A 25,750-nucleotide genomic window follows, 5' to 3' on the forward strand; every position below is an offset into this window, starting at 1 on the left:
TGCACACTTGACACCGTGATATGCCATCATCTGTATCTCAGTATCTGATTTGTGTTTCCTTGCTTTAATTCTGACAGGTACATTCAAAATGATCAGTACTGGGACAGACACTGGAGACATGTGTTGTGAAATCAGAATTTCCAATAATACACATGCAGCAACACTGAGATTTAGGGTTTTCCTCGACTGATATGTTCTGCTCAATGGTGCTGTTATATCCCTGAGCATGGCAGTGAGCATCCTGAGCATACAGTGTGATGTATAAAAATATACCTTCTGTAAATCATCCTGAGAAAGGATATGTATCAGAATGATGTAATAGAAGAGGACCACAGCTGCCTCCAGATCCCATACTGTCAAAAAACTTTTGGGTTCTCCCAACTAAAAATTTTCAAGTAACTGATTACAATAGCTCTTCTTTGTTTGCTCAACTTTCAAGGTTCAAGGTTCTGTGGATTACAAATTCTAAGCTTTGGTGACAAGCCTTTGTGTTGGCGCAGCAATAATAAATAATTAGCATTAATTCATATTAGTGAACTATTCAGTGAACAAAGTATCTGTAGTTCTGTGAACTACATTTAATTACTCTATTCAAATACAAAACCAAAATGACCAAGCTTAAGTTTTGGTTATAAAAATCCAAGTTGTCCAGTGAAAATATTGACCTGGCTCTCAGTCAGAATTCTGGCAGTTTGAACTTGAACTTCCATAAATGAGCATGTAAAGTCATCCAGTAAGAGTCAAGCTGCAAACAGACTAGTGTTCCGGAACCCACAAGTGTAAACAATGGAATGCTCAGTCATGGCTATTGGTTTCGACACCATCTGGGTCCAACTGTTATTTTTGATGGCATTCTGGAGAAATGTGAGTTTTAGTCTCAGAAAATAGTCAGTATATCACAATTAAAATTCCACGTATGCTCAGTTATTGTCCACAATACATTTTTTACTGTATTTAAGGTTCAATTAATGAATTCATCCCAATATTCATTTATTTTCAGAAAAATAAATGGATTGCCCTGGCTAGTTAATGAAAGTGTAATGCACACACAAAAGGAAACATTAAGAGGGCTGAAAAAAGTGTGGTCTAAGTAGAGTGAAGCAAATTTGTCGAGAATCTGACATGGCAGGAAGGGGGAAAGCATTAGATCCCCATTCGTGGTCAGCGTAGGGGGAACAAATCTTTAAAGGAGGGCGGATTTCCAGACTCTCTTTGGATAACAGATTTCCCGCTGTGAGGACAAGCGTGAAAGTGGGATCACGCTTCCTTATTGACTGACCCCCTAGGTGAAAAATTTATTTGGGATTTGAGAGTGAAATAAGAGTTAAGCTAAAAGACAAACCAACAGGGTGCAGATTACCCAGCCGCGGAGCTCTCGGGCGCTCCTGCAGAGCTGAGCGGGAGGAGAGGCGGGGTGTGAAGGAGGCGGGAGGGGGGGATAGAAGCACAAATCTGAATCCCAGCTTTATTGGATTTTGTGACCTGCACAGCTAAAGGCACACAGGATGGATTGGGCCCAGAGGACCAGGGAGACAAAGGTGAGCTGTGTGAACAGTAAAGATTTTCTGTAGATGTATGGATTTCCCTTTTTGCTCCCGCCCTGAACACTCCAAAGTCCCAGACATGCAGATTCAACACAAAAGTACCTAAGATGAAGGGAAGAAACAACATAAAAATAATTTTACATAATATGATCTTTCCGGCTTCCAAGGGAGGATGATACCTGTTTAAAAAAAACATTTTAGCAATTATGAATAATGTGCCATGGTTCAGTAAGCATAGCACAGTGCCGCATACCTTTTTGAAGAGTAGTGACACTCTGATTCTGTATATTGGTTTTGTTCAGTGTTTTCAACAATAACCTGATGCATTGTAGTGCAGGTGAAATTTTTCCTATGTTTCTCTCTAATCAGATTTGAAGCTTGATTGCTGAAAGTTACCTCTGTGAGTGGGATTTAACATATACAGTAAGATTATTTCAAGGCAAGGCAAGATTTGCTTGAACTGATGTTAGTGAGTAGTTTACAGTGTAGCCACAACTGGGCTATTTATATAAAATATCAATTTTCACCTACTTCTTTTGAACTTCATTGTTGTAGTAAATAAATAAATAAATCCCAGAAAAACACTATCTTTACCATCAAAATATGAAAGATATGAAGCTGTAATTAATGGCAGCCCTGATATGACTGTGAGGCTCTAACTAGGCTCATACAGAATGACAACCTCTAAGACAGCAACAAAGAAGAGAATCCAGCCTCCAGACTGTAGATTACAAGACTTGATCTGTCTAACTCTCGTAAGAAATGAGACATTCCTATACTTTTTTTTCCCACATTTGTTTCACCACCCCCTCCCTTCCCTGCCCCACAGGGAGGGCCGTCTCCAATGTGAGAATCTCTAAATCAATGAGGATGGTTGTAAAACTCTCACCAAGCCATGTTGCCCCAGCTGGAGGTAAATTCTCTTGTCTGCACTGTGAATCGAATAATTAAGGATGCTAACTTCCTTTTGTCAAAAATAAATAAAGAAATAAAATTAAAAGACCATTGTTGGTGAATGGGGACTGTGGATAACCGCTATGGATATGTGTGTGTGTGCGTGTAACTGTTCAACTGTCAAATTTGTATTTAAATAATCAATCGATAGCAATTATGAGTAAATAAATAAAGGATTTTAGGTTGATATTTAACAATCTAATGTTTCAGATTGAGACAATCCCTATAGTGACAAAATGTTTCATGTTGTACAGAATAGCACAATATTTTCATTTTTATGATTATTTTCAGGGTAGTCATTTTTATATTGTGATTGGCAAAACCATTTCTAAAAGAAATCCAGAACAGATGAGATAGATGAGCAACACATTTTGAATATGTGTATATGATGTGAACAATTACCAAAACAAATTTTTTTGTCAGATATAAGGCATGAACTAGAGAACTTTCTGACCTCAACAGCCCAATGTGGGTCATTATATGAGATAAACTCTATGAGTAAAAAGTTATTTATTTTTAAAATTTTTAATTTATATAAATTTATCGACTTTTGAAAAAGCCCTTGACTGATATAGGTTATAGGTGATATAATTTCCAATCTTTCTGACTTTGTAAGGTCTGAGACTTACAAGGTCAGACGGATAGAGCAGCAGAAGTGTTGACACACGTTTCCCCGGTACAGGGCTGATACAGCAGTAATTAAAAGCCACGATTTGAATGAAGTGCGACTCGGGATCTGTAAGTAAGCTGGTCAATATGCAGCAATTCACAGCATATTACAGCAGAGCTTTGTCAGTATACTTCTCATCATTCAGCCGTCTTTTGAAAAATTAAGCTAATACACAGTGGCATGGCCAGGTTTACCTAACTGACACTTCATTTTAGTGGAAAGTGTGTTTGGTGTCTAAGCTATCCGATCCCCAGCAGTGATTATGCCTTCTGAGTGTAAAAGTCTTTCATGTGTTTGGGTCTGAATAGCATCAGTGGTGCAGAGAAGACCTTGGCTCGTTTCAGTATGCAGGCCATAACTCTGCTCTAATCCATGTGTTCTCTCCACTTGTCCCAAAAGCACTCTCAGCCCTTACAAAGACAAACAAAGGAAATCCCTGAATCTATCCTGGATCACATCTGTCCAATAATTATTCCACACCCAAAGACAAGGAACCGCCAATACAGAGCATACATTGAAACTTCCTTGTGTGTGTGTGTGTGTCACACATTAAACGTCAAACATTAAAAATTATATAACAATGAATACTCTTTATACTATTCAGCATACACAACTGCAGTATAAAGAAGATATTGGTGCTGTGTTATTCTCAATATGTGAGTTATTATGAATGAGTTATTATGAGGACAAAGCTTCCAAATTAAGAATTGTCCATACACAATTATAATACTCATTGCTGAGATGGGCATGCACGCATAGTAGTAATAGGCTATGGGAAAGATTGTATTTCTGATACTTTGTTCAGAACTGTGAGGAATTAGTGGGTTCTGTCTTAACACACTTTTCTGGATGTATGTCTCTTGAAAAATGAGTGCTCTCTCAAAAAGGCTAAATCTTTCGGTTAAGTGCAAAGGGATTAACCACAATTTATGCCTCTATCAGGATAGGATGCATGATTTTCTTTTTGTTTTGACTTCATGCTTTCTCAATATGCTGTTACATTGTATCATGTACAAATGCCCTTGATCATGCAGCTCTTTGGGTAAACATAATCTTGACAAAAAACATTTTCAGTGTACGAAAATTACAAGATACGCATACAAAGCACTGTAAACACTTTTGTTGTTTTTTTATGAAATGCTGCCGTAATGTTGCTGTGCTTTCAATTTGCCATTGCTTCACAATTTCCAGTTGCCTTGCAACTTGGTATTGTGTTTTATTCTCTTGTTGTTGTGCTTCAGAGATTTATTTTCTTGTTTTGATGTTTGTTTTTTGTTTGTTTGTTTTGTTTTTGTCGTCGTGCTTTCATATTTGTGTTTGTGTTTTGCTATTTGTTAATACATTCGTGTTGTGATAATGTTGCAGTGCTTTGCATGTCTTAGCCACCATACAAAAGAACTCAAACAACAAGACTTGCCTTTGCAATAACAAGGCCTTAACTGTCACGTTTGCTCTTTATTTGAAAGGAAGTAAACCACCAGTTCAGGGCAGGCACCGTTTTTGACAACTTTTCCTGTGTATCCGAGCATACCCGCAATTGGCACTTTGATCCAACTTCTTTGATCTGATGTTGTTAATGGCAGAGGATTTAACTAAATGCCCATTGGGGAGAATTATTGATTCTGGGACTGGAGCATTTGTGATGACAAAATCAGCAGGAAAAAATGCAAAATAGTCCAAGTTTTGGGCTTTATTGCGTGGATGTGTGAAGTTGTATCTAAAATCTGTGTGTTTAAATGAGATCAGAAGGCACGGAAGTTAATGGATGGCATACCCAATGTTTCTCACCAGAGCCAGCTCTTCCCACTTCTTACCAGGTTGCTCTGTTATTAGGGCCCAGATTCAATCCTCATCCTGAACTTTGATGTGCAAGTTAATAAAAGTGCTTGTTTCTTTTTGTGCAACCAATTTTGTAAGTTCAACAATGGCTTAACTCGCCAAATTGTAAAGAAAAAACAAATCATATGTTAAAATGTCTGCAATAGACGGGCGGGCTGCCCAGGGTGTATTCCTGCCTTTCATCGCATGACTGCTGGGATAGTACCAGGAGTAAGCTGTTTAGTAAATGGATGGAAGGGTGGATGGTATTTTAATGTGAGTCAGGGACAAGTGCTGATTGGATTTAATACTAGGACTTGCTAGCTTAGAGATCCTATTGAACAATCTGAGTGCAAATTTTCTTATTGTGATTGATACAGCTTGAAAACAGATTTTTCCTTCAATTTTTAGAACAAAGGAGCAATGTTGGCATACCAAACATAGCAACATACCATGTTATACATTGCAGATGTTCGCTCTCAAATACATTCAGTATAGTATTTGTTCACATGACATAATGTAGGTGTAAAAAATATAATACAGTTAATACCATTATTTAGATATGCAAGTGAGCCTCTTATCAGCAGCAAAGTTTACATTTTGCAACATCAATTAAGATGTAATTTAAATAGTATACTTACTGGATCAATTCCAGAGAAGTGCCATATTAAAGGGTAAAATGGTAGCAATCCCTCAGTGTTCAGCCAGAAACCTTCTGGTTAAATGTTCAGGGACCAATATCCCACATTGCTTGCCCTAGTAATGTGTTTGAATAAGTTTAGTTATTTAGATGAAGTATGGGGAATATAAACAAATTGTCTTGCAATTATAAATATTATTTGTAATATATTTTCACTCATCTGGTATGCAGTGGGCCAATTATCTTATGTTCCCAAATGTAAACAAAAACAACAAGCATTCAAGCATGTTAGTCCATAAAACGTAATATAATTTGGGCAAAAACGTATCAGCTACATTATTAAATTTGAGACAGTAATTGTAATGCAGTCAGTGGAGACTTCCCCTCTGTTTTGATATGTGATAAATACCAAAAATATTTCAAGTTATTTCAATGCTTTACTTATGAAGTCCAGTGGTATCGATTATGCTGGGCTTTTTAAAAGCACAAATTAGCAGATATACATGAACTTGCAAACTTGCCGCAGAATTAGTTTACTTGGCTTTCAATCTGAATCCACTGAGAGCTCTAAAGTTTGAGCTGTTGGCTATTATGCATTTCCTCAGCATTAACATGCAGGAAGATTAATCAGTGTCATTTATCATGCAGCAGGAGACTACTGTAAAGGAGGCTGACCAGAAGGAAATTATTACTTCTGGAAATCTGTAATCCGTGCACATGCTCACAAAATTTTCCTGCCTTGGCAGGAAGTCAAAAACAGTGCTGTATTCTTACACCCATGATCATTTTCGTTACCTCATTGATTAAGGCTGGGCTTGTGTACCAGAAACCTAATTTTGTGTAAGTAGTTAAAGAAAGTTTTTCAGAATTTTCTTTCTTACTTTGAAATTTCGAATTTGGCTGTTTTAATCAAATATTTATTAAAATGAATTTAAATTTATCAAAAATATTGAAATGTATTAAATAATACTGTACAAAAAAGAGTAATACTAAACTACACAGTTAAACAGTAGTTATTTAGTCCAGAGTTAATTCAACTGTAACCAAGTTTATATGAGTCCAATAGAGACCATTTGTACACTGTAAGAGTTCATTTGATGCTGAACATTTGACTCTGTAGGATGTACTGTACTGTCATAGCAGTCTGGATAACATAATAAAAATAAACTCATATAGAAAATTTCAATACCAACTGGGGACAGAAATTGCGCTCTCATGTAATACTCTTACTGTAACTATTCATTGTATAAAATCACAGAATTGAAAAAGGGGGCTTTTATTGCAATATGCGTATGGAAAATGGATCATTATACTGTCTTAAAATATGTACCTTTGCTCTCTATTCCATAGGGGCACTCCTCTTGTCCATTATGAAGCTCCATTGCTCTTAACATTTCTTTAAAATAAAAAATACTGCAGGATATTCACCCTCCGCTGGAAGACAATGAATGAACAATATCAGCTATAACTACTTGCACTCAGTGTGATTCGCAGAGACACATTTCAACTACTATCTGTCTTCTTTAGACCACGTTATGGGAACAGAAGTGAAAGTAGTTCTAGCCAATGTAATTTGTTCATTTTCTGCCTGTTTAGAATGCTTAATGTGCAGTATTTTGTCAGGCACAGGCATATCAGTGTACCTTATATTAGCTGTGTGCCTCTTATTATATTGTTTATACCTATGTGGTCTTTTGCAAAGCAACTCACAATTCCACCATCTTGATTATACTTACATAAAACAAATAGCGCACAATGCATATATTCTCTATATGTTCTCTTGAGATACACTAATCCAAGCAATTTGCTTGTTAAGTTTTTGTGAGATATATACAGTATAGTTGTTTGGTTTCATTACTATATCAATTATTTGTTGATAGACTGATTATAGAGTGGTTATTAAGACTGATTTTCATTGCTATGATAATTGTTATGATAATAATAATGTAGAATGATAATTGAAAGAATTTACATATGTAAACAATACAATGTTCAGAGATAAATTAACCTTGATATAATACATTTTTACCACCACTGATTTCCTTTTAGTGTTGAATTAAGATTGGACATTGTATACAGTTTGTATTTGTGAGTAATTTGTACATCCACAGATAAGAAAATTAATATATAGCGAAGTACACTGGACAAAATGTGATATATAGTTGCATATAAACTAAAGGTTTTACTTAATTTGTTTTTACTTTACTTTTACTTTGTTAAACTTTTATTCTTTTGGTTTTCTTAATAGAAAACATATAGGTTCATTTGACTGAGAGCCAGTCTGATAATTTTATTAATTTAATTTTTCCAGAAGAGGATCACATAAGTAATACCATAAGCTTAAAAAACACACTTGATATAATGAGATCCTGATTAAAATAGTTCACTTTAAAAACCCACATATAGGAGATCTTCCGTTCTATAGGGCAATCCTGAAATTAAAACCAACAATGCATAAAATACATTTAAAGACAAAGACAGTAATTGATTACTTTATGTACTTTATCAAGTACCAATTTGACACATATGAAAAGATGTGTTGATGAATTATCTTCATAAAGACCAAAAAACCTCCTCAGAAATGCATGTTGTACACAATGACATCATCTACAGCTTATCACATCACAAATGACATATTGCTGAAGTAACGTGCAAAAGGAACAAAAAATAAACAGAATTTAAATAAAAAGAACCTGAGTAAAAGAACAAAGCTGGAAATATGAGAGGAAGAGTCACGTGTTCCCCTCATCTGGGCTTGTAGCTAATCTCAGACTGCCTCTGGCTGTTCAGAGAAATCAAGGTAAAGGAAAATAATGTATACAGCGTGTTAAGATAAGACACAGAAAAAAGCTGCAGCGGTGAACGAGGCTGGTGAGGACTTGCCCTGAGGCAGAATGCCCTCAGTGCTCTCTCTTGTGGTGCCCATCTCACTTAATGACTCCTCTTGATACCTGTGTGTTTTCCCCCTCTTCATAACCAATTGAAAGGACAAGGACGCCGCAGAAATTTTTAAAAAGTCTGAAGCATCACATCACATTGATTATTCCTTGTTTCTTAAATAATCCAAAAACACTATGCTTATTATTGCTACACATCACACTGATGGGTAGCAGCTACCTTTATTACTCTCCCCTTATCTCTGAATCAAAGATAACTGAAGGTTCTCCATTCATCATTATTTTTCACCTCTTCACAACTGTGATCTTCTGAATTTTCCCTTTTGAAAAAGAACAAAATTGCACATTGAGATGCAGGTCCCAGGGGCAAGAACTGCAGCTAGTCTCTGAACTTTCCTTCTAACTGTAGACACAAATGGCGGTGAGTGTGATCCCTCAGATTGAAGACTTCAGCTTCAGAGAATGATGGAATGAACCCCAAAGGAAACCAGCTTGCTGTGTGCAGGCATGCTTTTGATCTGATTCTTGAATCACAGACTTCTCTTTCCTACAGCAAGCTCCATAATGTATGGGACAAGGACATTTTTTTCTTTATTTGGCTCTGCACTCCACAATTATATGTATGTAAGATGACTAATTGCACTAGAAACAGGGTTCATGGTTAGGAATACAGTAAGTGTAAGCATCTAATGCACAAAGGCAGGAGACTGGGCTGATGACTGTAGTGACTCAGAAACTTAATTAAACGTAAACCCAAAGCAGCCATCAAAAGACTTGTATATCTTTATATGTTGTGCAAAAGGCCACAGGGAAAGCGGTCAATAAAGGCTATAGTTAAGCTCACAGTTCAGTGATAGTCATGTAATCGAATGATGCATCTAATTATATTTCGATTTATTTTATAGACGGATCAGTGTTATGTATTGTGTAATCTGACACTCTTGTAAACATAGCAAAGGCATAATGAAAAATAGCACTTTTTCCCTCTCTTTTTATTCCTCAGAATGACATGCATGCATGCATAAAATTATGAGGTAAATTTAAGAAAAAATATTGGTAGACTGTCAATGGACCATTGTGTCAGCAGTGAATACACAGATAACAGTAATTCAATATAAGCTCCTCTCTCCCACCCCCTACTCCTGACACCCTCATCTAGAGAACAATGTAACACTTCTGAGAGCGGTTAAAGAAAACCTCTTTCTGAAACTTTTGCAACCCCATATCCCTGCATGCTGTTCTCTAAAGCCAATGTGTGACTAAGGAAATCAATATGTCAATGTGTACAGCAAATATAGCCTCTTGCCCCCGCAAGGGTACACTTCCATAGCTTTGCTGATTCATTTGGCTTAAGCCTGGATTACAACAGATTCAGTCTGACATTTCCAATGAGGCAGTGCACAAGAACTACAAAACATATTAGAAAAAACTACTTTAATGCTTACTCCAACAATTACTCAAATATACACCATTTGAGGCAGATATGATTTTTTTTTTAAATTCCTGGTCCAGTTGACAGCTAAAACAAAAATTTTAAAAAATGGATGATTGTCTAGATTTGATTGTCAGTCTTTGAGGAGGGCTGCCGAGCGCTCTTTTAATTAGCAGCTGATTGACACTTGCAACACCGTGGGAGTTGAACAACTATCCCCATAATCACTTCAATTAAATAATTAAGAGATGAGGCAGAATGAGCAACCGCAGAGCCTACAGCCCACCAGAGCTTCAGCAGCTCACCTCTGACGCACATCAGATAGAGCTGAAAGAGACATTGCTTGTAAAGGAACATTTTACATATAGGACACAGCATAATGTATTTGCTTTGGTAGACTGTCTTTGCTTCGTTCTGATCGATGAAAAAACAGAACTAAGAGAATCTGAACAGCATAACCAAAGTGCAGGGTGGTAAATGTGTCATTTTTGCCATGTATGTAGTGTAGAAGGTATTGCTTTGTGTTTAAGTGTAACATCTGTAAGGTTGAAAAACAGCCTGTTATCCAGGTCATTTGTCTCCATGCCCTATATTGTTGGAAGAGAATTGCATAAATGAGTTGTTTGCAATGAAGAGTGTTAGGTTTAATTCAAGCCAGGTTAGCCAGAAGTCTGTGGAATGATATGTGTACGGTAACTAAAGTTCATAGAGGATTTTTAGTACATTAGAAACAATGCCAAGCATATACATTATTTCTGCCTTAGAAATTGCAACCAAATAAACTCTGAGAGGGGTTCGTATTAGTTAGGAATTATAAATATATGATATGTAACTTTTGGAAATATTAGTGCTGTTTCCCTTTTCAGAGACCTCTAACCTGGTCTTTTTGTGATTCTTGGCAATTCTCCTGTTGGAACCAAGCCTCTCTGCAAAGGAGGGGATGTATTCTCAAAGATCCCCAAGGATCCAAACTGTTCTCCTTTGACTGTGCACACAGTTGGTTGCTGACAGGCAGCATGCCATGTCTGTTACAATTAAAATTCCTGCTCACCATGGCATTTTATCCGTCTGACTCCTGTTAGGGGGGAAAAGTGTTGGCAGCCAACACACATCTGTTGTCCTTGTCTTTAGAAGAAAACTTTGAGGAAATGGCCTGCGGTTTTCTTGGCCTGCTCTGTCATTCAGTCTAATAAGTGTGCCACATAAGCTTTGAGCAACAAATTCAATTAAGCATTGTTTTCCCCAAATCTTACAAAAACCTTTAGTCCATTTCTTATGAACAAACGTGTTTGGTGCAAATGGAAAAACAAAAGTAAATAAGAAAAAATAATAATAGTAAAACTTTTCAGGATGAAATACTCAAAGTTTAATGCATTAATCTAAATTTAAGAGTAAATATAACTGAGATAAGACTCTGTCAAATCTCATGAATGGCAATGCTGGCTGAAGATCCGACTTCATGGGAACATGTTGTAATAAGCCATGATGAGCTGCAGATACAGCCACTATGGATGGCTCATTGTCCATTGTTATGAATGCTAACTTTTCATTCTGTGTCTTGGTGACTACCATATAAACAGAGATCAGCAGGTTGACAACTGGTTTTCATTTCAAGCTAAGAATACCACAGTTTTACAGGAGGTTAAAGGAAAATCCATTTAGTCGGAAACATCTGAATTTGCCACTTTTCCGCTAACTTTATAAGAGATCATCTTTGAGATTTAGTATAATTTTTGGTATAAGTTTAAAACAAATAAGCTGATGATTTAAGTTGGTGATGATTTGTTAAGGGAAATTGTTATCCCTTGCTCTATCCTATGCATGTGTTTCATGCATGAAACTCTTTCGTTCATAGCAGGTGCTATACCATGCGTTCCATAACCTGATTATATAAGTGTGATATCAATCTTTTATCTACGGCGTGATCAAGCCTGTATCTAGGCAAAGCTCAGGAAATGACTGAGGAGGGCTGCAAATACACAAAGAGCAATGTGCAAGGCAGAGAGAAGGTTTCTTTCATTGCCTGAAAGCTGTGCATGTCCTCTGTGTCCCATAAATCAAGAAGAGTTTAAAAGAAACGACCAAGCATGGCAGTGAAAAGGTTGACTCCCAGACTGTAAAAATAGATTATCCAGATGGGCAAAGAAGCATGAAGGAAGATTTTTGATTGTAAATATTTCTTTACTGTTTTCCTTTCTACACATAAAGAGAGGGGCTAAGCAGAGGTGAGGTGAGTCGACAACTCAAAAACTATAGTATAAGTATTCTTGCTTTAATGAAAATGAATTCATTTAATAGTAAAATATCCCTCCTGATAATTACTTCTGTAAGAGTGAAAAAGTGTAGGGCTAAAAAAAGGAATAAAGTTACACAATCAATAGGCACATTTTAATGTGGAATCCTTTAATTGCAAAGTGAACCATTTGGCATATGTTCCAAGAAATGACAACATTATATGAAACAGTACACTATTCTCAATACACACACACACACACACACACGCCCACACTTCCTGCATGTTTTCTTACTTTGTCCTTCATAAAACTTATTTTAATTATGTTTTTGTAGCCTAGACTAGGTTCTTGCATATTAAACAATAATGTGTAATTATTCTCTCTCTACATATTTTTACTGTCTTACTTTGACACATTAAACAACAATTACTGTATTGTTAAACAGTTTTTAATATTTATATGGTTGTGCCCTTACACATTAAACAACAATAGTTATTCTACAGCACTTCCTCTCTCAGTACACATTTTTACAGTCTTACCGTGACACATTAAATAATAATTGTTGTATTCTTAATCACTTTTTCCAGCCATCCATTAGCTATACTAGCTTATTCTTGGTCAGGGTTGCGGGGATGCTGGAATCTATCCCAGTGTACCTTGCACGACAGGCAGGAATACAGCCTGGACAAGTTGCCAATATAACACACACACCATTTACTCACTCACTCACTCATTCATACCTATGGGCAATTTAGGCTACATGAACACCACAGGTCTTGATGCCCAGTTTAGATTTTTTGCTTATACCCTATTTTTTTATCGCCTGTATGTGTGTGTATGTGTGTGTGTGTGTGTGTATGTGTGTGTGTGTGTGTGTGTGTGTGTGTGTGGACTTCTATCTGTGTGTGTGGTATCTAACCACATGTGCTGTGTTGAAGGGAAGTGCGTTTAACATGGAAATGGTATGCAGCCCTTGGCTGCTATAATGGCATTGATAGAATGAAAAATGAAAACACTCAATGAAGATGGAAAGCTATTTATGTCATAACTGCTATCTTTTTAAATCATCCAGAAATGAGATAGAGAAGGGTTTTTGTTTCTGTTCTGTCAAATTAATATATTTTCCCAGGTTCGTGAATTTAATGCAATTTCATTTTCTGGAATTGAGTTAGAAAACGTATACAGTGTAGCTGCCATTGTGGATTTTTAAATTAGACACTCATTATTTGAATTTACTGAGATTGCAGCTAACACTGAATGGTAATCTGGGATTGTGCTAACACTGTATGTTTAATAACTGAAATGTATTTGCTTTAGGCTATGAAAAACAATGAAAAAGGAGAAATGGAAGACTATTTTTCTCTCCCTGTTGCACAATGGCCTATATTAAATACCTGCTGTTGAGAAAGGTTAACTTTAATTTCTATTTAATTTCTACTTAAAAGGGAGGGTTGTAGGGGAAAAATTGTTCAAATGGCTTTAGTTATATAATGTCATCTGGGCTTAGTTTAAAAAGGGCAGGGGACAGGGTATAAAATCATGATTAACCTTGTTATTTTATTATACCTTGTGAGCATAATCAACAGTTCACGCGGTTATGTAAATGAGCACATCTGCTTCGGGAGAAATGTAGCCCTGGTTCATTCAATGTGAAAGAATGTTTGGGATGATGTAGAATCCCAGATAATGTCTGTACTGTGTAACTGAACAGATTGTTTATTCAGTTACCAATTAAATTAAGTAGTGATATCAGAAGTTCAGTACTGAAGTCTGCCAACCAGTTATTTTTGTCTCCTATAAAGTTTAGGGCTTTGACTCACACTTAACTAAGTTTGGTCAGTTCAGCAAACTATTTTTGCAAAGAAGCAGTAACGGTTGCATTTATTGTGGATGGACAAATCAAGGCGATATTCTGACTTAGTGTCCGCTGTCCACACCTTTCATCTGATTGAGAAATGTCTCCCCACACTGCTGCTCCTGCCCCACCAATGATGTCTTTCCCATAAAATGCTGTGACAAGATCTTACCTTCCTACTTCACAGGCACCCAATCTTCCTATCATTTCTTTTTTTTTTATCTTCACCAATAGCTGTATTATATGTGAGGAATTCACAATAAAAAATAATTAATTCCTTTCAACTGCATATGAATTCCCTGGCTGGTACTTAAAGAAAACCATAAAGGCAGCCCAACAGATCCTGGAGCTGTAACGATCCCCCTGCCATGGAGGGTTTTATTCCCCACCCTAAATTACGAGATGGATGACAGATGTTGCGATTATGGCACTCATCTCATCTTTCTGGGGCTAATTATATGACACCTGGGCTCCCCCTTGATGGAGCAGACAGATCTGTGTTGACTGATTATTCCATTGTCACTCTAAAATGCTTTCACAGTTTAGAAATACTCCTTTCAGGTGGAATTATAAACATAGATTGTGGAAGAGTCGGAAGAGCTTGGGTTTCTGACTCTTCCACAAGAGTAAAATTTTTTTTTTTTAATTAAAAAATCTCTTTAGCATAATCTCGATGAAGAGTGTGTATATGCCCTTGAGAAAAGCAGAGCTGTCTTGCTGAAAAGGCATGGCATAGTAGAGAAGAGGTGATGTTCAGGTAATACCCTTCTCTTCATGTGTAACATATAGACCTGTCTTTCCTGTATCTGCAGATACACCAAGCCGAAAACAATGTGCACACACATACACACGCACATACATAGGAGTACACGTCATAGGATGTAGCTCAAATTAATAGTTTATTTCCCATAAAATATACTTATATTATATGACAATATTTGACATGTACAGTATATGACAATTACTATTCACAGTATCATAGCCTTTTCATTACAAAACATGCATACAAGTGGCTATATATAATATCATGCACTGCATGTGAAATCATGATGGTAAACATGTTTCAGTTCCAATTACATCCTAAGTGAACATTTGTTGAACATTTTTCCTTGATGTCAACACAACTGCCCCCCCCCCCCCCCAAACTGACCTGTGCATGCTACAAGAAATGTTTGTTCTGTTAGGGAATAGTGCAAATGTCATTAAGAGGAGATATGCACCTTCATTTTTTGCAGAATTCAGCAAGAAAATCCATGATAAGACACACAAGAGCTATTTCCCCAAGTCCCAAGTCTTATTATTAATACTTAAGAATATGGTATAGAAGTACGTGCTTTGCAAACCACTGTTAATTGTGTGTAAGATAATGCAATTATTATTCTATGTACATTGCTGTTGTCGTACAGTACATTGCTTTCCAGGCTAAATCTGAATTTAAATTTGAGACTTTTATGATATGAACTTTGTGATTGCTACCACACACCATTCTATTCAGGCTGTAAATTGTCATTTTAACATGTTACTGGAGGCACAATTATTATACTTGTGGCTTTGAAATTCTCCCACTTTCATTATTTTTTATAGTATGTATTTATTTAAAAAATAAAAGTTTTTGATGACAGCTAATAGCTTGTCATATACGGCTTCTCTTTTGGGATTCAGCTAGAAGTAGAGTCCTCTTCCTAATTTACATCACAAAGGTCAGGGAGGAGAGATCCTATTTAGAGAGATAAAACGTGTTTACAAGGCCTTCTTCCCAAACGCCGTATTCACTGCCATGCAGGGAGAGACTGATTGATTCAGTCCCTCCACGTGAAATGAGGTCGGCATTGTGCCGTGTCACGTCCTGGGATTAAGATGATTATTTTGTTACAACACTGAATGCTATTAGAGATTAAGCAAGCCAATATTTTATGCCATCGGAACATTCTGCTTTAAATTAATATTTAAATAAGGGAATTATAAGAGAAAGCACTCCGTGAGTTTGCAGCGGCAGGATTCGGGGAGCCACGCTGCATGCCAGCTTTCACACCACCTAATCTCTCTGTGAATTAATCTTAATGTTAATTATAGTTATCAGTTTGTTTAAACAGAGGCAGTTAATGGAAGTCACTCCGAAGGGCCACCTTTATTTCAACAAGCAACCACTCATTCTTTCCCTTTTTACTGACTGATGGAAGGTGTACACTGTGCTCCCTTTTATGGGTGCCTACGATGCTGCAACCAATTTCTTTTGTGTCTTAGAGGCTTCGTGGGTGAATTCTAATCCTCTCTAACACATGCTGAAAATCTGTCATAATGTTAGAAATTTCCGGCCACACAGTGTGTGTGGTGCTGCAATGGAATTCATCTACAACCACTGTGAATATGTGAATAACTAGTAGAAACCTAGGCCATTATTGCTATGTAGCTTCATAAGGATACATATACCTTATCAGCCAGTAGTTTTGCATGTATGTAATATTAAATATAAAAAATTATATATATAAATATAACATGGCCCAGCTCCATTCCACCTACATTACAATCTATTCATACATATGAGTAGGGAATTAGAGAAAGAGTTATATTTTTGGCTATTTCAGTTTTTTTTTTTTTTTTTTTTAAACTGAGCCTAATTACTGTTTAACTGTTGCCAAAATTAACAAGAAGTGAAATCATTTTAATGAATACATTTAATGGGTGCTCAATTGGTGAAGGAATCAGTGATCTGACTGAATTTAGTTTCTGGTTCTTATGTCTCCAGATGACTTCTGCACAGGTCATTTCTTTACACTCTGGCTCTTGGTATAAAACTACCAAAACATCATAAGACCTAGCTGTACAAGCTGCTGAATGCCTACAGGGAAATGTTTCTGAAGTGAGAGAAGTTGAGTATCTTCCAATTAACTCATGTGCAGAATTGTAGATGCATGTGAGATTAGCAGAGCTTGTCTTGAGGGTCCTCGGGAAATGTGAGGAAGGGGGTACTTTATGTTTCAGTGGGGCAGGGCTATTGTGTTGCCTAGTCCCGCAATACACTGGATCCAATTACCAAAACTCCCATGCGAGCAAAGATGAGTTCCCTTACTGCGCCGCAGACCAGTGAAAGATTTGTGCTCTGGGTCTCATGGCTAATCACCTCCAGCATGAGGGTGATTAGTGTGAGGGAGACGAAGGAGGCTCAAGGGAAGATATAGGTTTGGCTGGTGGCTGTGCTTGTTGCTTTTATTTATTTATTTATTTACTTACTTATTTGTCAAGCTGTGGGACTTGACCACAAGCAGGGTAGAAACTGGTTAAATACACAGAATGAATACAGACTATTTGTGCGTGTGTGTGTGCGAACGTGTGCCCATGTGTGTGTGCGTGCATGTGTGTCTTTTCTGAGCAAATTCAGTGTGTGAATGTGATTGTAAAGTTTTTCTGTTGATCATACAAGTCTTGCAGTGCTGGTCTATTTCTCTAGCACTTTGTGGCCTATACGGTTTGAAGGTAGACCGAGGCTGGTGAACTGTGGCACCGATCTTAGCCTGAATTACATGTATCAAATGTGCTGTTTTAGCTTATTCCAAAAACACCAGCAGACTGAAAGTTTTAAGCTAAGCAAATACAAATTTAGTTTAGAAATAAATATCTCATTCAATCTATTTGGCTAATACTATTCTCAACTGTTAGAAAAAAGAACAGCATGGTTAAATTTGTGATTTTTGAGCTGAGCATATCAAACTAATCCATCAATGAAAATCACATTCACTGCAAACAATTTGTAAATTTCCAGGTAGTCAAAGTTAGTTTGTGCAGAGTGGTGTTTTATACAATGTAGGCCTATTAATACATTTAAAACATGTGTGGAATATTAAGTCTGGTATACGTCTGGCAGCTATACAGTAAACAATAGCCTTGCAAAACAGGCTTATGTCGTTTTCCATTAGCCGGGCAAAAGAAATGAAGTTCGAAGTGATACCCCTCTTCTTTTTGTGAATTGTTATTTTTCTGTGATCAATGAAGTTACCATATTTTAGTTCTGAATTTCTGAAGACACCATTATTTAGAGGTGCAGAAGGATATGTGGTACCTGCATTTGACATAATGGTAGCATGAAGATAAGATCAATGACCGATCGGCATATTGTTATGGTAATGAATTGAAATGCATCATTACGGAATATAGTTTAGCAACTGGGGAAGCCTGGTCTTAGTAAGACTGAGAATGTAAATAAATGACAGTATGAACAGTTAGCTATGGATTATACATTTTCAAGATAATTGGATGTTTGGAGAAACACTACAATGCACCTCTTCCACACCGAGGATCAGGACCTTTATGAGAATTTAAGCTTCCTGTAAACGCCTCCTTACTTTGGGATTTGTGCCAATGCTAACTGCTGTTATTTCATTTCCATTTACATAGTGAGTTTCACAATCACTAGACAAGAGTACCATTATAGCTGTCTCCCTTCTCAACGTGGTACGATTAGGGATATGTTTTCATAAATCACTCAGTAATAAGGTGATGGTGAATAATGGTTTAGATGGCTAGATACCAGGCTGATTTATGCATATACCTTACGGTTAAATGAGCGCCTGTCTTGACTCACATTCGTCTAGGCCACGGACACATAGCAGTTTATTTTCAGTTAAATCAATAAAACACAGTTGGCTATACAGGCATGGTCTATTGAGCTCTGGAAAAAAGAGAGATTGGAGAAAAGGGAAATGGAGAGTGAGGGAAAGAAAGCATCAACACATTATTATTCACCACCTTCAACTTAATGTTTATTTTATAATGTACATCTTGAGCTTCAATCAAAATGACATGTTATTCCTGACAGTGAATTCACTAATCTTGTTTTATTCATTAAAGGAAATATACTGTTTGTCAAGCTTACTCTCCAATTTTCCAAAAAAGTTTCATGCAGTTTATGAATAATAGAAGGCCTTCCTACATATTTACAGTGACGGACTGACAAAATTGATTGAGCTCAAAATATTTAAATTGCCATCCAGCGATGGAATCAGTGTATTATTTTTTGTGGTACGGTAATGTAATATAATACTTGCATGGACCAGATAGTTGAACAACAAAATCTAGGGTTCTATTTTCCGAAATCAATGTCACATGTGGGCGTAGTCAATGGCATGGCGGGTGGTGCACTGGATGTGGACTTAGATTTTTGCTATTTTCAGGACCGCTGATGAGCAGCGCAGAGCAGAAAATGCAGTGGCGAACCTAGAGACTGGGTTGGATTACATTGAATATATTATTAGTGGGTGTGATGCTGCTACATTTGTTAATAGCCAATCATATGACCTTCTTTCATTCCTTTTAAGAGGGAAATTGCAAATTTCCATGGTCCACCACTGCAATGGAAGATGAGGATAAACTATAAAATCAGTTTAAAAATCACATTTAATTAAAAAAATTTTTTTTTTAAATTTTGCACCTCCCATCCAACCTGAAATGCTGCCTGCCTGGGGCAGTGAAGACTCATGGCTCTCCTCAGAATTGCACGGTACCAGTCAGCTGCTTCTTATCACACTGCAGCCACAAGTCGCACATACCCTGAGCAGGGGCAAAGGAGACCCAATCATACATGTGTGCAGAGGGGAACTACAGGCACACAGATGGCGGACAGAGGGAGCTGCTACTGCTACTGCTAACCCCACTGACTGAATCCCTCTTCTCTATATCTCTTGGCTGAGGTGAAGCCAATTGTGTGCTGCTCCTGCAGGGCTGTTGGGCACAGTCGGTACTGGCATGTGCCGAATTTCATCTGAGACTGTGGTGCAAGCGATGCTTTTATCGAGTCTGAGACACAAATTTTTACCAATTCTTCACTCAGCTTTTTTTATTTACTCTCCAGATAATGTGTTAAGGCCTATGTTTCCATTTATCTAACCACTGAATAGCAGCTAGGACTTTTGTATTTGGTGAATGACTGATCAAATTGCATTCATTGCACTCTCAGACACTGGGCTCAAGGCTGTTTGCCTATGGAGAAGCAGATAGGATGGTATTGTTAGCAGTTGTCTCCATGCTATTGGCAGTTTGTGTAGGAGTTACTGAACTGTCTGTTGCTGGGTCTCTGTGTCTTTATAACAGCTAAAACCTAGCTGTTACTGTCTGAAGAAGTTTATTTAAATAATTAAATCTAAGGTTTATTTTCTGAAGCCGTGTATCTCAGAATTCAATTATAGAGTATATTTCATATATGACTTACAATTCTGTCAGCCAGTTCATATACACCCATTCCCTAGTCCTCAGATAAACTGTAGAGTGCATGGTGTGTATATTGTTGAGGAGTGTGTAGGAATAATATTTAATAAATAAATGTTAGGGTTGGGAGGAAGGAAAACAACTCCTCCCCATTAACAATGAACTGTAGAGCATATCATGGCAAGCATGTAACTCAAGGAACTCCCTGGCTTCTTTCAACTTCTAGAACGGTTTCTTCAACTCCAGCATATATGTGCTCCAATTCCACTATATTTTAGCATGATTTAAATCCTAAATAGCACATTGTAGCTATTTCATTATGTATATCCTATTGGAAATAGTACGATTTTATTTCATTTTGCAACGTATTTTCTGATATCTTTCTGTTGCTACAAGCTATTCATTCATGTTATCACACATTTCTGTACAGCATGGCTCTCTATGACCTGTCATTGGGATTTACATATATTTACAAAATGTATCATTCCTTTACGCCTATCAGTCCTCACGGAAAAAAGTGAGTGGAGGCCAGATCGTGTTTCCTTCCTTTGTATATTAAATGGTTCAAATACTCCTTGTGATGGCAGCCAGTTACTCCTTCTGGGTTGCAAGGAGACAAGGAAGGAAGGAGGCATTTTTGTTTGTTACAGCATTGCATGTGGTCTTCTGTAATTTACATATTTTATGCTTTTGCACTTGCTTGATGTATGCACTTCCTGTAAGTGTAAGCACCTGCTAAATGATTAAAATGCAAATGCAAATTTTCAAGGCTTTCAAAACAGCATATTTCTTGCATGTTTGGATCTCTGTGTTCTTCTTCCTCCCGTCACCTTTTCCTGCCTTTCGGCTCCACGACCACCTGTTTGCTCAAGAATATTGATCCACTCTAAGCCAGATGCACTGAGCTTGCCAACTTTTCTCTCTAAAATCTTTAGAAATCCAACATTAATCCAGTTACTTATTGCCAACTGTCATGAATATACATAATATTACAAAATGCACTATCAAACAGTTTATTTTGTTATTAAATAGTTGTTTAAATCACATTTTATTATTTAATAAATAAAATGTTTTTAAACTTTAAACTACTCTTGATGTGCAGCTGGCATCATCTTTTGTAAGTATACATTTCCTTTTCCATTGGCCTCTCCCTTAAGGCTCTTATACCCCACACACAAAACCTGGGGTTGACATGGGATATTGAACGTGTGTTCAGCTTGCATTTGACCCATTCACACCACACTATGGTCACAGGTAAGTACCAGGTCCTCACAGTTCACATAAGACCTGGGTCTGCAAGTTTACTTCTGTACATTTGTTTTTCTTGCTAAGAGCCAACAGCTTGGTAGCCAGCTGGCATGTGGATACAATGTAGTTTGTCATTACACTGGCTTAACCCAGTATGTTAACTCCTGAATTGATAGCCTAAGGATGTCCTCCAAGCCTTGCAAATGCTTAGTAAAACTATGGCACAAAATGTTTTAAGTAACATATTAATTGATTATTTAATAGTCTTTTATGTTGGAATGAGTCTTCTTTATTATTTTTAAAAAACTTATTTCTTTATTTATTTCTTTATTTATTTGCAATAACCCAATAAAACACAAATACAAAAGTACATTTATTTGCTGAACTGTGTACGGCAGGTGTATGCAAAGGAAAGCATCTCAATTCCTCAATCCCTCGACCCAATGATACGTGCAATGACTTTAACTCAGTGAGCCGAGAAAAGCCCAGTCTCAGCCAGAGGTGCTCATGGGAGCTGAGTGAATGCAAGGAAACCCAAGCTCAAAAATGCAAGCGATCCGGCTGAAGCCCACCTGTAGTTTCAGGGGCAATAGCCATGGAGCGATTATAGAAATAATGATGTTCGTTTTCACCCACTGGAACAGGAGGAAGGTCAGATGTGAATGAGCAGAAAATAAGTTCAAATTTACAAATGTGTTTTGACTGGAATTATGAAAATCCAATGGTCATTGTGCTCTCGTTAGCTTTCCTGGAACTAGAAAAAATCTTCTCAAAGTGTTGCCTGAGCACTGATGGGAACCATAGCAACAGCAGAGCTGTGACATGTGAGACCTTAATTATGCCGTCGAACAAGGAGTCCTTTTTTAGAATTGATTATAGAAATATAATAAATAGCAGAGAGCTCTCCTCTGTAAAAAAAAAAAAAATTTAATTCAATTGCATTGCACCATTAGAACTAAATCATTACACATTTGAATGTGATCATCAAATGCTCTTACAATTGCATCTTCGGAGACGTTGTACCTCCGAGGATGTGACTAGTCCAGTTACAATTTATAATAGTGAAACAAAATGGAGTGCTTTTCATTTGAGTAACTACATGTACATCTAGAATACATGCATATATTTTCTCTTACCCAATGCTTTCAGAGTCACCCCATTTACAAGTGTGGCACCAGCTGCAGATTGGATGTGTACATCACCTGGATCATATTGAGTGGTTTCATTTGCAGTGTTAATTCAACTCAAATAGAGTTTAACATGTACTCTATCAGAGTTGATTTAATACCGAACATTGTAATGCATGGCCAGGAGTTTCCTTCTATACAATATGTGCCATAGGATATTTGATGATTAATTTATTGCATTTATCCAGGACCTCAAAGAAGGCACATGCTTCAACATAGTGCCCCAGTGCTAGCTTTAGAAATGCTTTCGTCTACTTTTTTCATCCACTTGTAATAGCTTCCCCCAATGTTCTATAATAAAGTCATCAACAGCAACTTCCTATCTTTTGATTAATGTCTGTGTAGGCTTATTTTGCAGCTGGACCAGAGCACATAGTCATATTTTTGCTATAATGTACCATACGGTGCTATACTGTACTATACTGTATCTGTGCAAAGAACCAGTGACTTGTATTGACTGAAAGGAGTGTGAATCTTATGGTCTGTAGCAGATTCATGTAAACACTAAGCTTTGGTATGCCCTTCCATTCTAAATCCCCATAGAAAAGTGAACTGACAGGCTTTAGGCATGTGAGACAATTATCTAATGGTGCACAAGAACCCAAGTGTCCTGCAGGGGGATGAATTGAACTCCTAACTCAGCTCCAAAGGGTTGATACCAATGTGCTCTCATGCTCTTGTGCGCTCTCTCTCTCTCATCATAGTTGACATTAACAGACATCATGTTATCTTGTGACAGTTGTTATGTCAACCTTATGTCAACGGGGTTCAAGTAAAGCATTACCTTTTTATGTTTATAACCATTATTTTCATTAATCATTCATTTAATCTTCAAACTAATCAATATCTGTATGGATGTAGCCTAGGGATATAGTTAAAATAAGTCATGAAAATTCACAATTTGCCAGAATTCAGGAGGATGGGTACTATTTGTACCTGTGGTTCAAATTTGTAATAAGATTTCTCTACAGACACTTTGAATCATTTATCTGTAACAGCTCTCTCAGAACTAGCTGGCTAAATTCCGGCTATAGATGAATCGTTGCTAACCTAAAGCCTGCACACTTCAGCAGTTGAAAAATGACATTTGAGTAAACCATCAGTAATTATTTCAGATGTCATCTGTAAAGTATCATTCTATGAGCAATGTATAGTCTAATCCAGGGGGTATCCAATCCTAGCCCTTTTCAGATTGGACACCCCAGGTCCAAACTTCTTGTGTTTTTTCTCAAAAAGCATGTGATGAAATTTTAGCTGAAAACAGCATGCCACCAAAGCTGTTGGAAGATTAAAGATAATCGTTTCCAAATGGCATGGGCTTGATAACACAGATATTTTTTTTGCATTAAATGAATCACCATCTGACTTGGCCTTCTGGATGTAACGGTTGCAGTTTTTAAACTGAGTTGCTAGAGGTGTTTTTTTCTCAGTGTAATCACAAAAAAACACCCTCCGAGTGCCTCATGATAAACTGTTTTTGTTTTCATGTTTAGGTACAGAACCTTGACAAGTCAGAAGAAAAGGCTCTTTTTCTCATTTGACTCCCTCCCACATGCGATCAGCTCCAATCAATAAATGCTTGATATGGTAAGGCAGAAGACATGGCAGCCATGTCTGTTTTTGTAATGCTTATGACATAAAAAACAGGCTGACATACTGCTGAAAGGCATGCAGCGAGCACAAAACAACCTAAAATTGCTTTGGTGAATATGAAAGAGCAACATTTTTATTTGGTTGACAGTGGGCACGGTGTGTGGGTGCAATACAGCAGTGGCATAAACCAGCTTATCCTCCAGTTTAGCGTACGAAGGATTCATTCTCTCTCACAATGTCTGTCATATTTAACTTTGAATACATAATTTAATTGTGCATTTCAGAGAACAAAAACAATAAAATAATAATAATAATAATAATAACTAGACAATTCTTGCAGAAATTGTGAAGTGTGGTTGCTGCCAATTAAAAGTCGACTTTGTGCTGAACAGAGCTTTATACGTTATGTAAACATTATTCTTATGTAAGTATTCAGTATTACTATTTTGGAAAAAGACGACGTATTTCAGGTTTCGTATGCTAGGTAGTTGATATGGTGTTCTAGGCAGTTGCTAGGGAGTTCTAGGTGGTTGGTAGGGTGTAGCTAGGTGGTTTCTATGGAGTTCTAGGAGGATGCTAGGGTGTTGCTAGATAGTTTATATGGTGTGCTCGGCAGTTGCTAGGGTGTTCTAGGTGGTTGCAAGGATGTTGCTAGATACAGCTAGACTTAGGGCTAGGATTACAGATAGGGTTAGGGTTACAGGTAGGGTTAGGGTTAGAGATAATGGTTAGGGTTACAGTTAGGATTAGGGTTACAGCTTGGGTTAGGGTTAGTGTTAGGGTTACAGCTAGGTTTAGGGTTAGGTTTACAGCTAGGGTTATGGTTAGGGTTACAGCTAGGAATAGGGTTAGGGTTATGGTTACAGCAAGGGTTAGGGTTACAGCTAGAGTTAGGGTTAGGGTTAAGCTAGGGTAAGGGTTACGGTTACAGCTAGGGTTAGGGTTACAATTACAGTTACTGCTAGGGTTAGGGTAATGGTTACAGCTAGGGTTAGGGTTAGGGTGTCAGCTAGAGATAGGGTTAGAGCTAGAGTTAGGGTTAGGGATACAGCTTGGGTTAGTGTTAGGGTTAAGATAGGATTAGGGTTATGGTTACAACTAGGGTTAGGGATACAGCTAGGATTAGGGTTAGGGTTAGGTTTATGGTTACAGCTAGGGTTAGGGTTAGGGTTACAGATAGGATTAGTGTTAGGGTTACAGCTTGGGTTAGTGTTAGGGTTAAACTAGGATTAGGGTTATGGTTACAACCAGGGTTAGGGATACAGCTAGGGTTAGGGTTAGGTTTACGGTTACAGCTAGGGTTCTGGTTAGGGATACAGCTAGGGTTAGGGTAAGAGCTGGGGTTTGGGTTAGGGTTACAGCTAGGGTTAGGGTTAGGGTTACATCTAGGGTTAGGCTTATGGTTAGAGCTAGGGTTAGGGTTACATTTAGGGTTAGGGTTAGGATTACAGCTAGGGTTAGGGTTAGGGTTATGGTTACT

General features: G+C 37.4%; 1 long non-coding RNA gene across 2 annotated transcripts in view; it reads right to left on the minus strand.

Moving 5' to 3' along the window:
* Nucleotides 1-18,635: 18,635 nt before the first annotated feature.
* Nucleotides 18,636-25,750, minus strand: part of LOC135252062 (uncharacterized) — a 29,017-nt gene continuing 21,902 nt past the window's right edge. The window contains exons 4-5 of one of the 2 annotated variants that reach the window (XR_010329294.1): nucleotides 19,482-19,588; nucleotides 18,636-18,710 (exon numbers count right to left, since the gene is read on the minus strand). This is a non-coding gene — a long non-coding RNA (uncharacterized LOC135252062). Of the gene's footprint in view, nucleotides 18,711-19,469; nucleotides 19,589-25,750 lie in introns of both variants that reach the window. The other variant, XR_010329293.1, reaches the window with a different exon arrangement.

Source organism: Anguilla rostrata, chromosome 3 (genome assembly GCF_018555375.3).
Source record: "Anguilla rostrata isolate EN2019 chromosome 3, ASM1855537v3, whole genome shotgun sequence".
Lineage (NCBI taxonomy): Eukaryota > Metazoa > Chordata > Actinopteri > Anguilliformes > Anguillidae > Anguilla > Anguilla rostrata.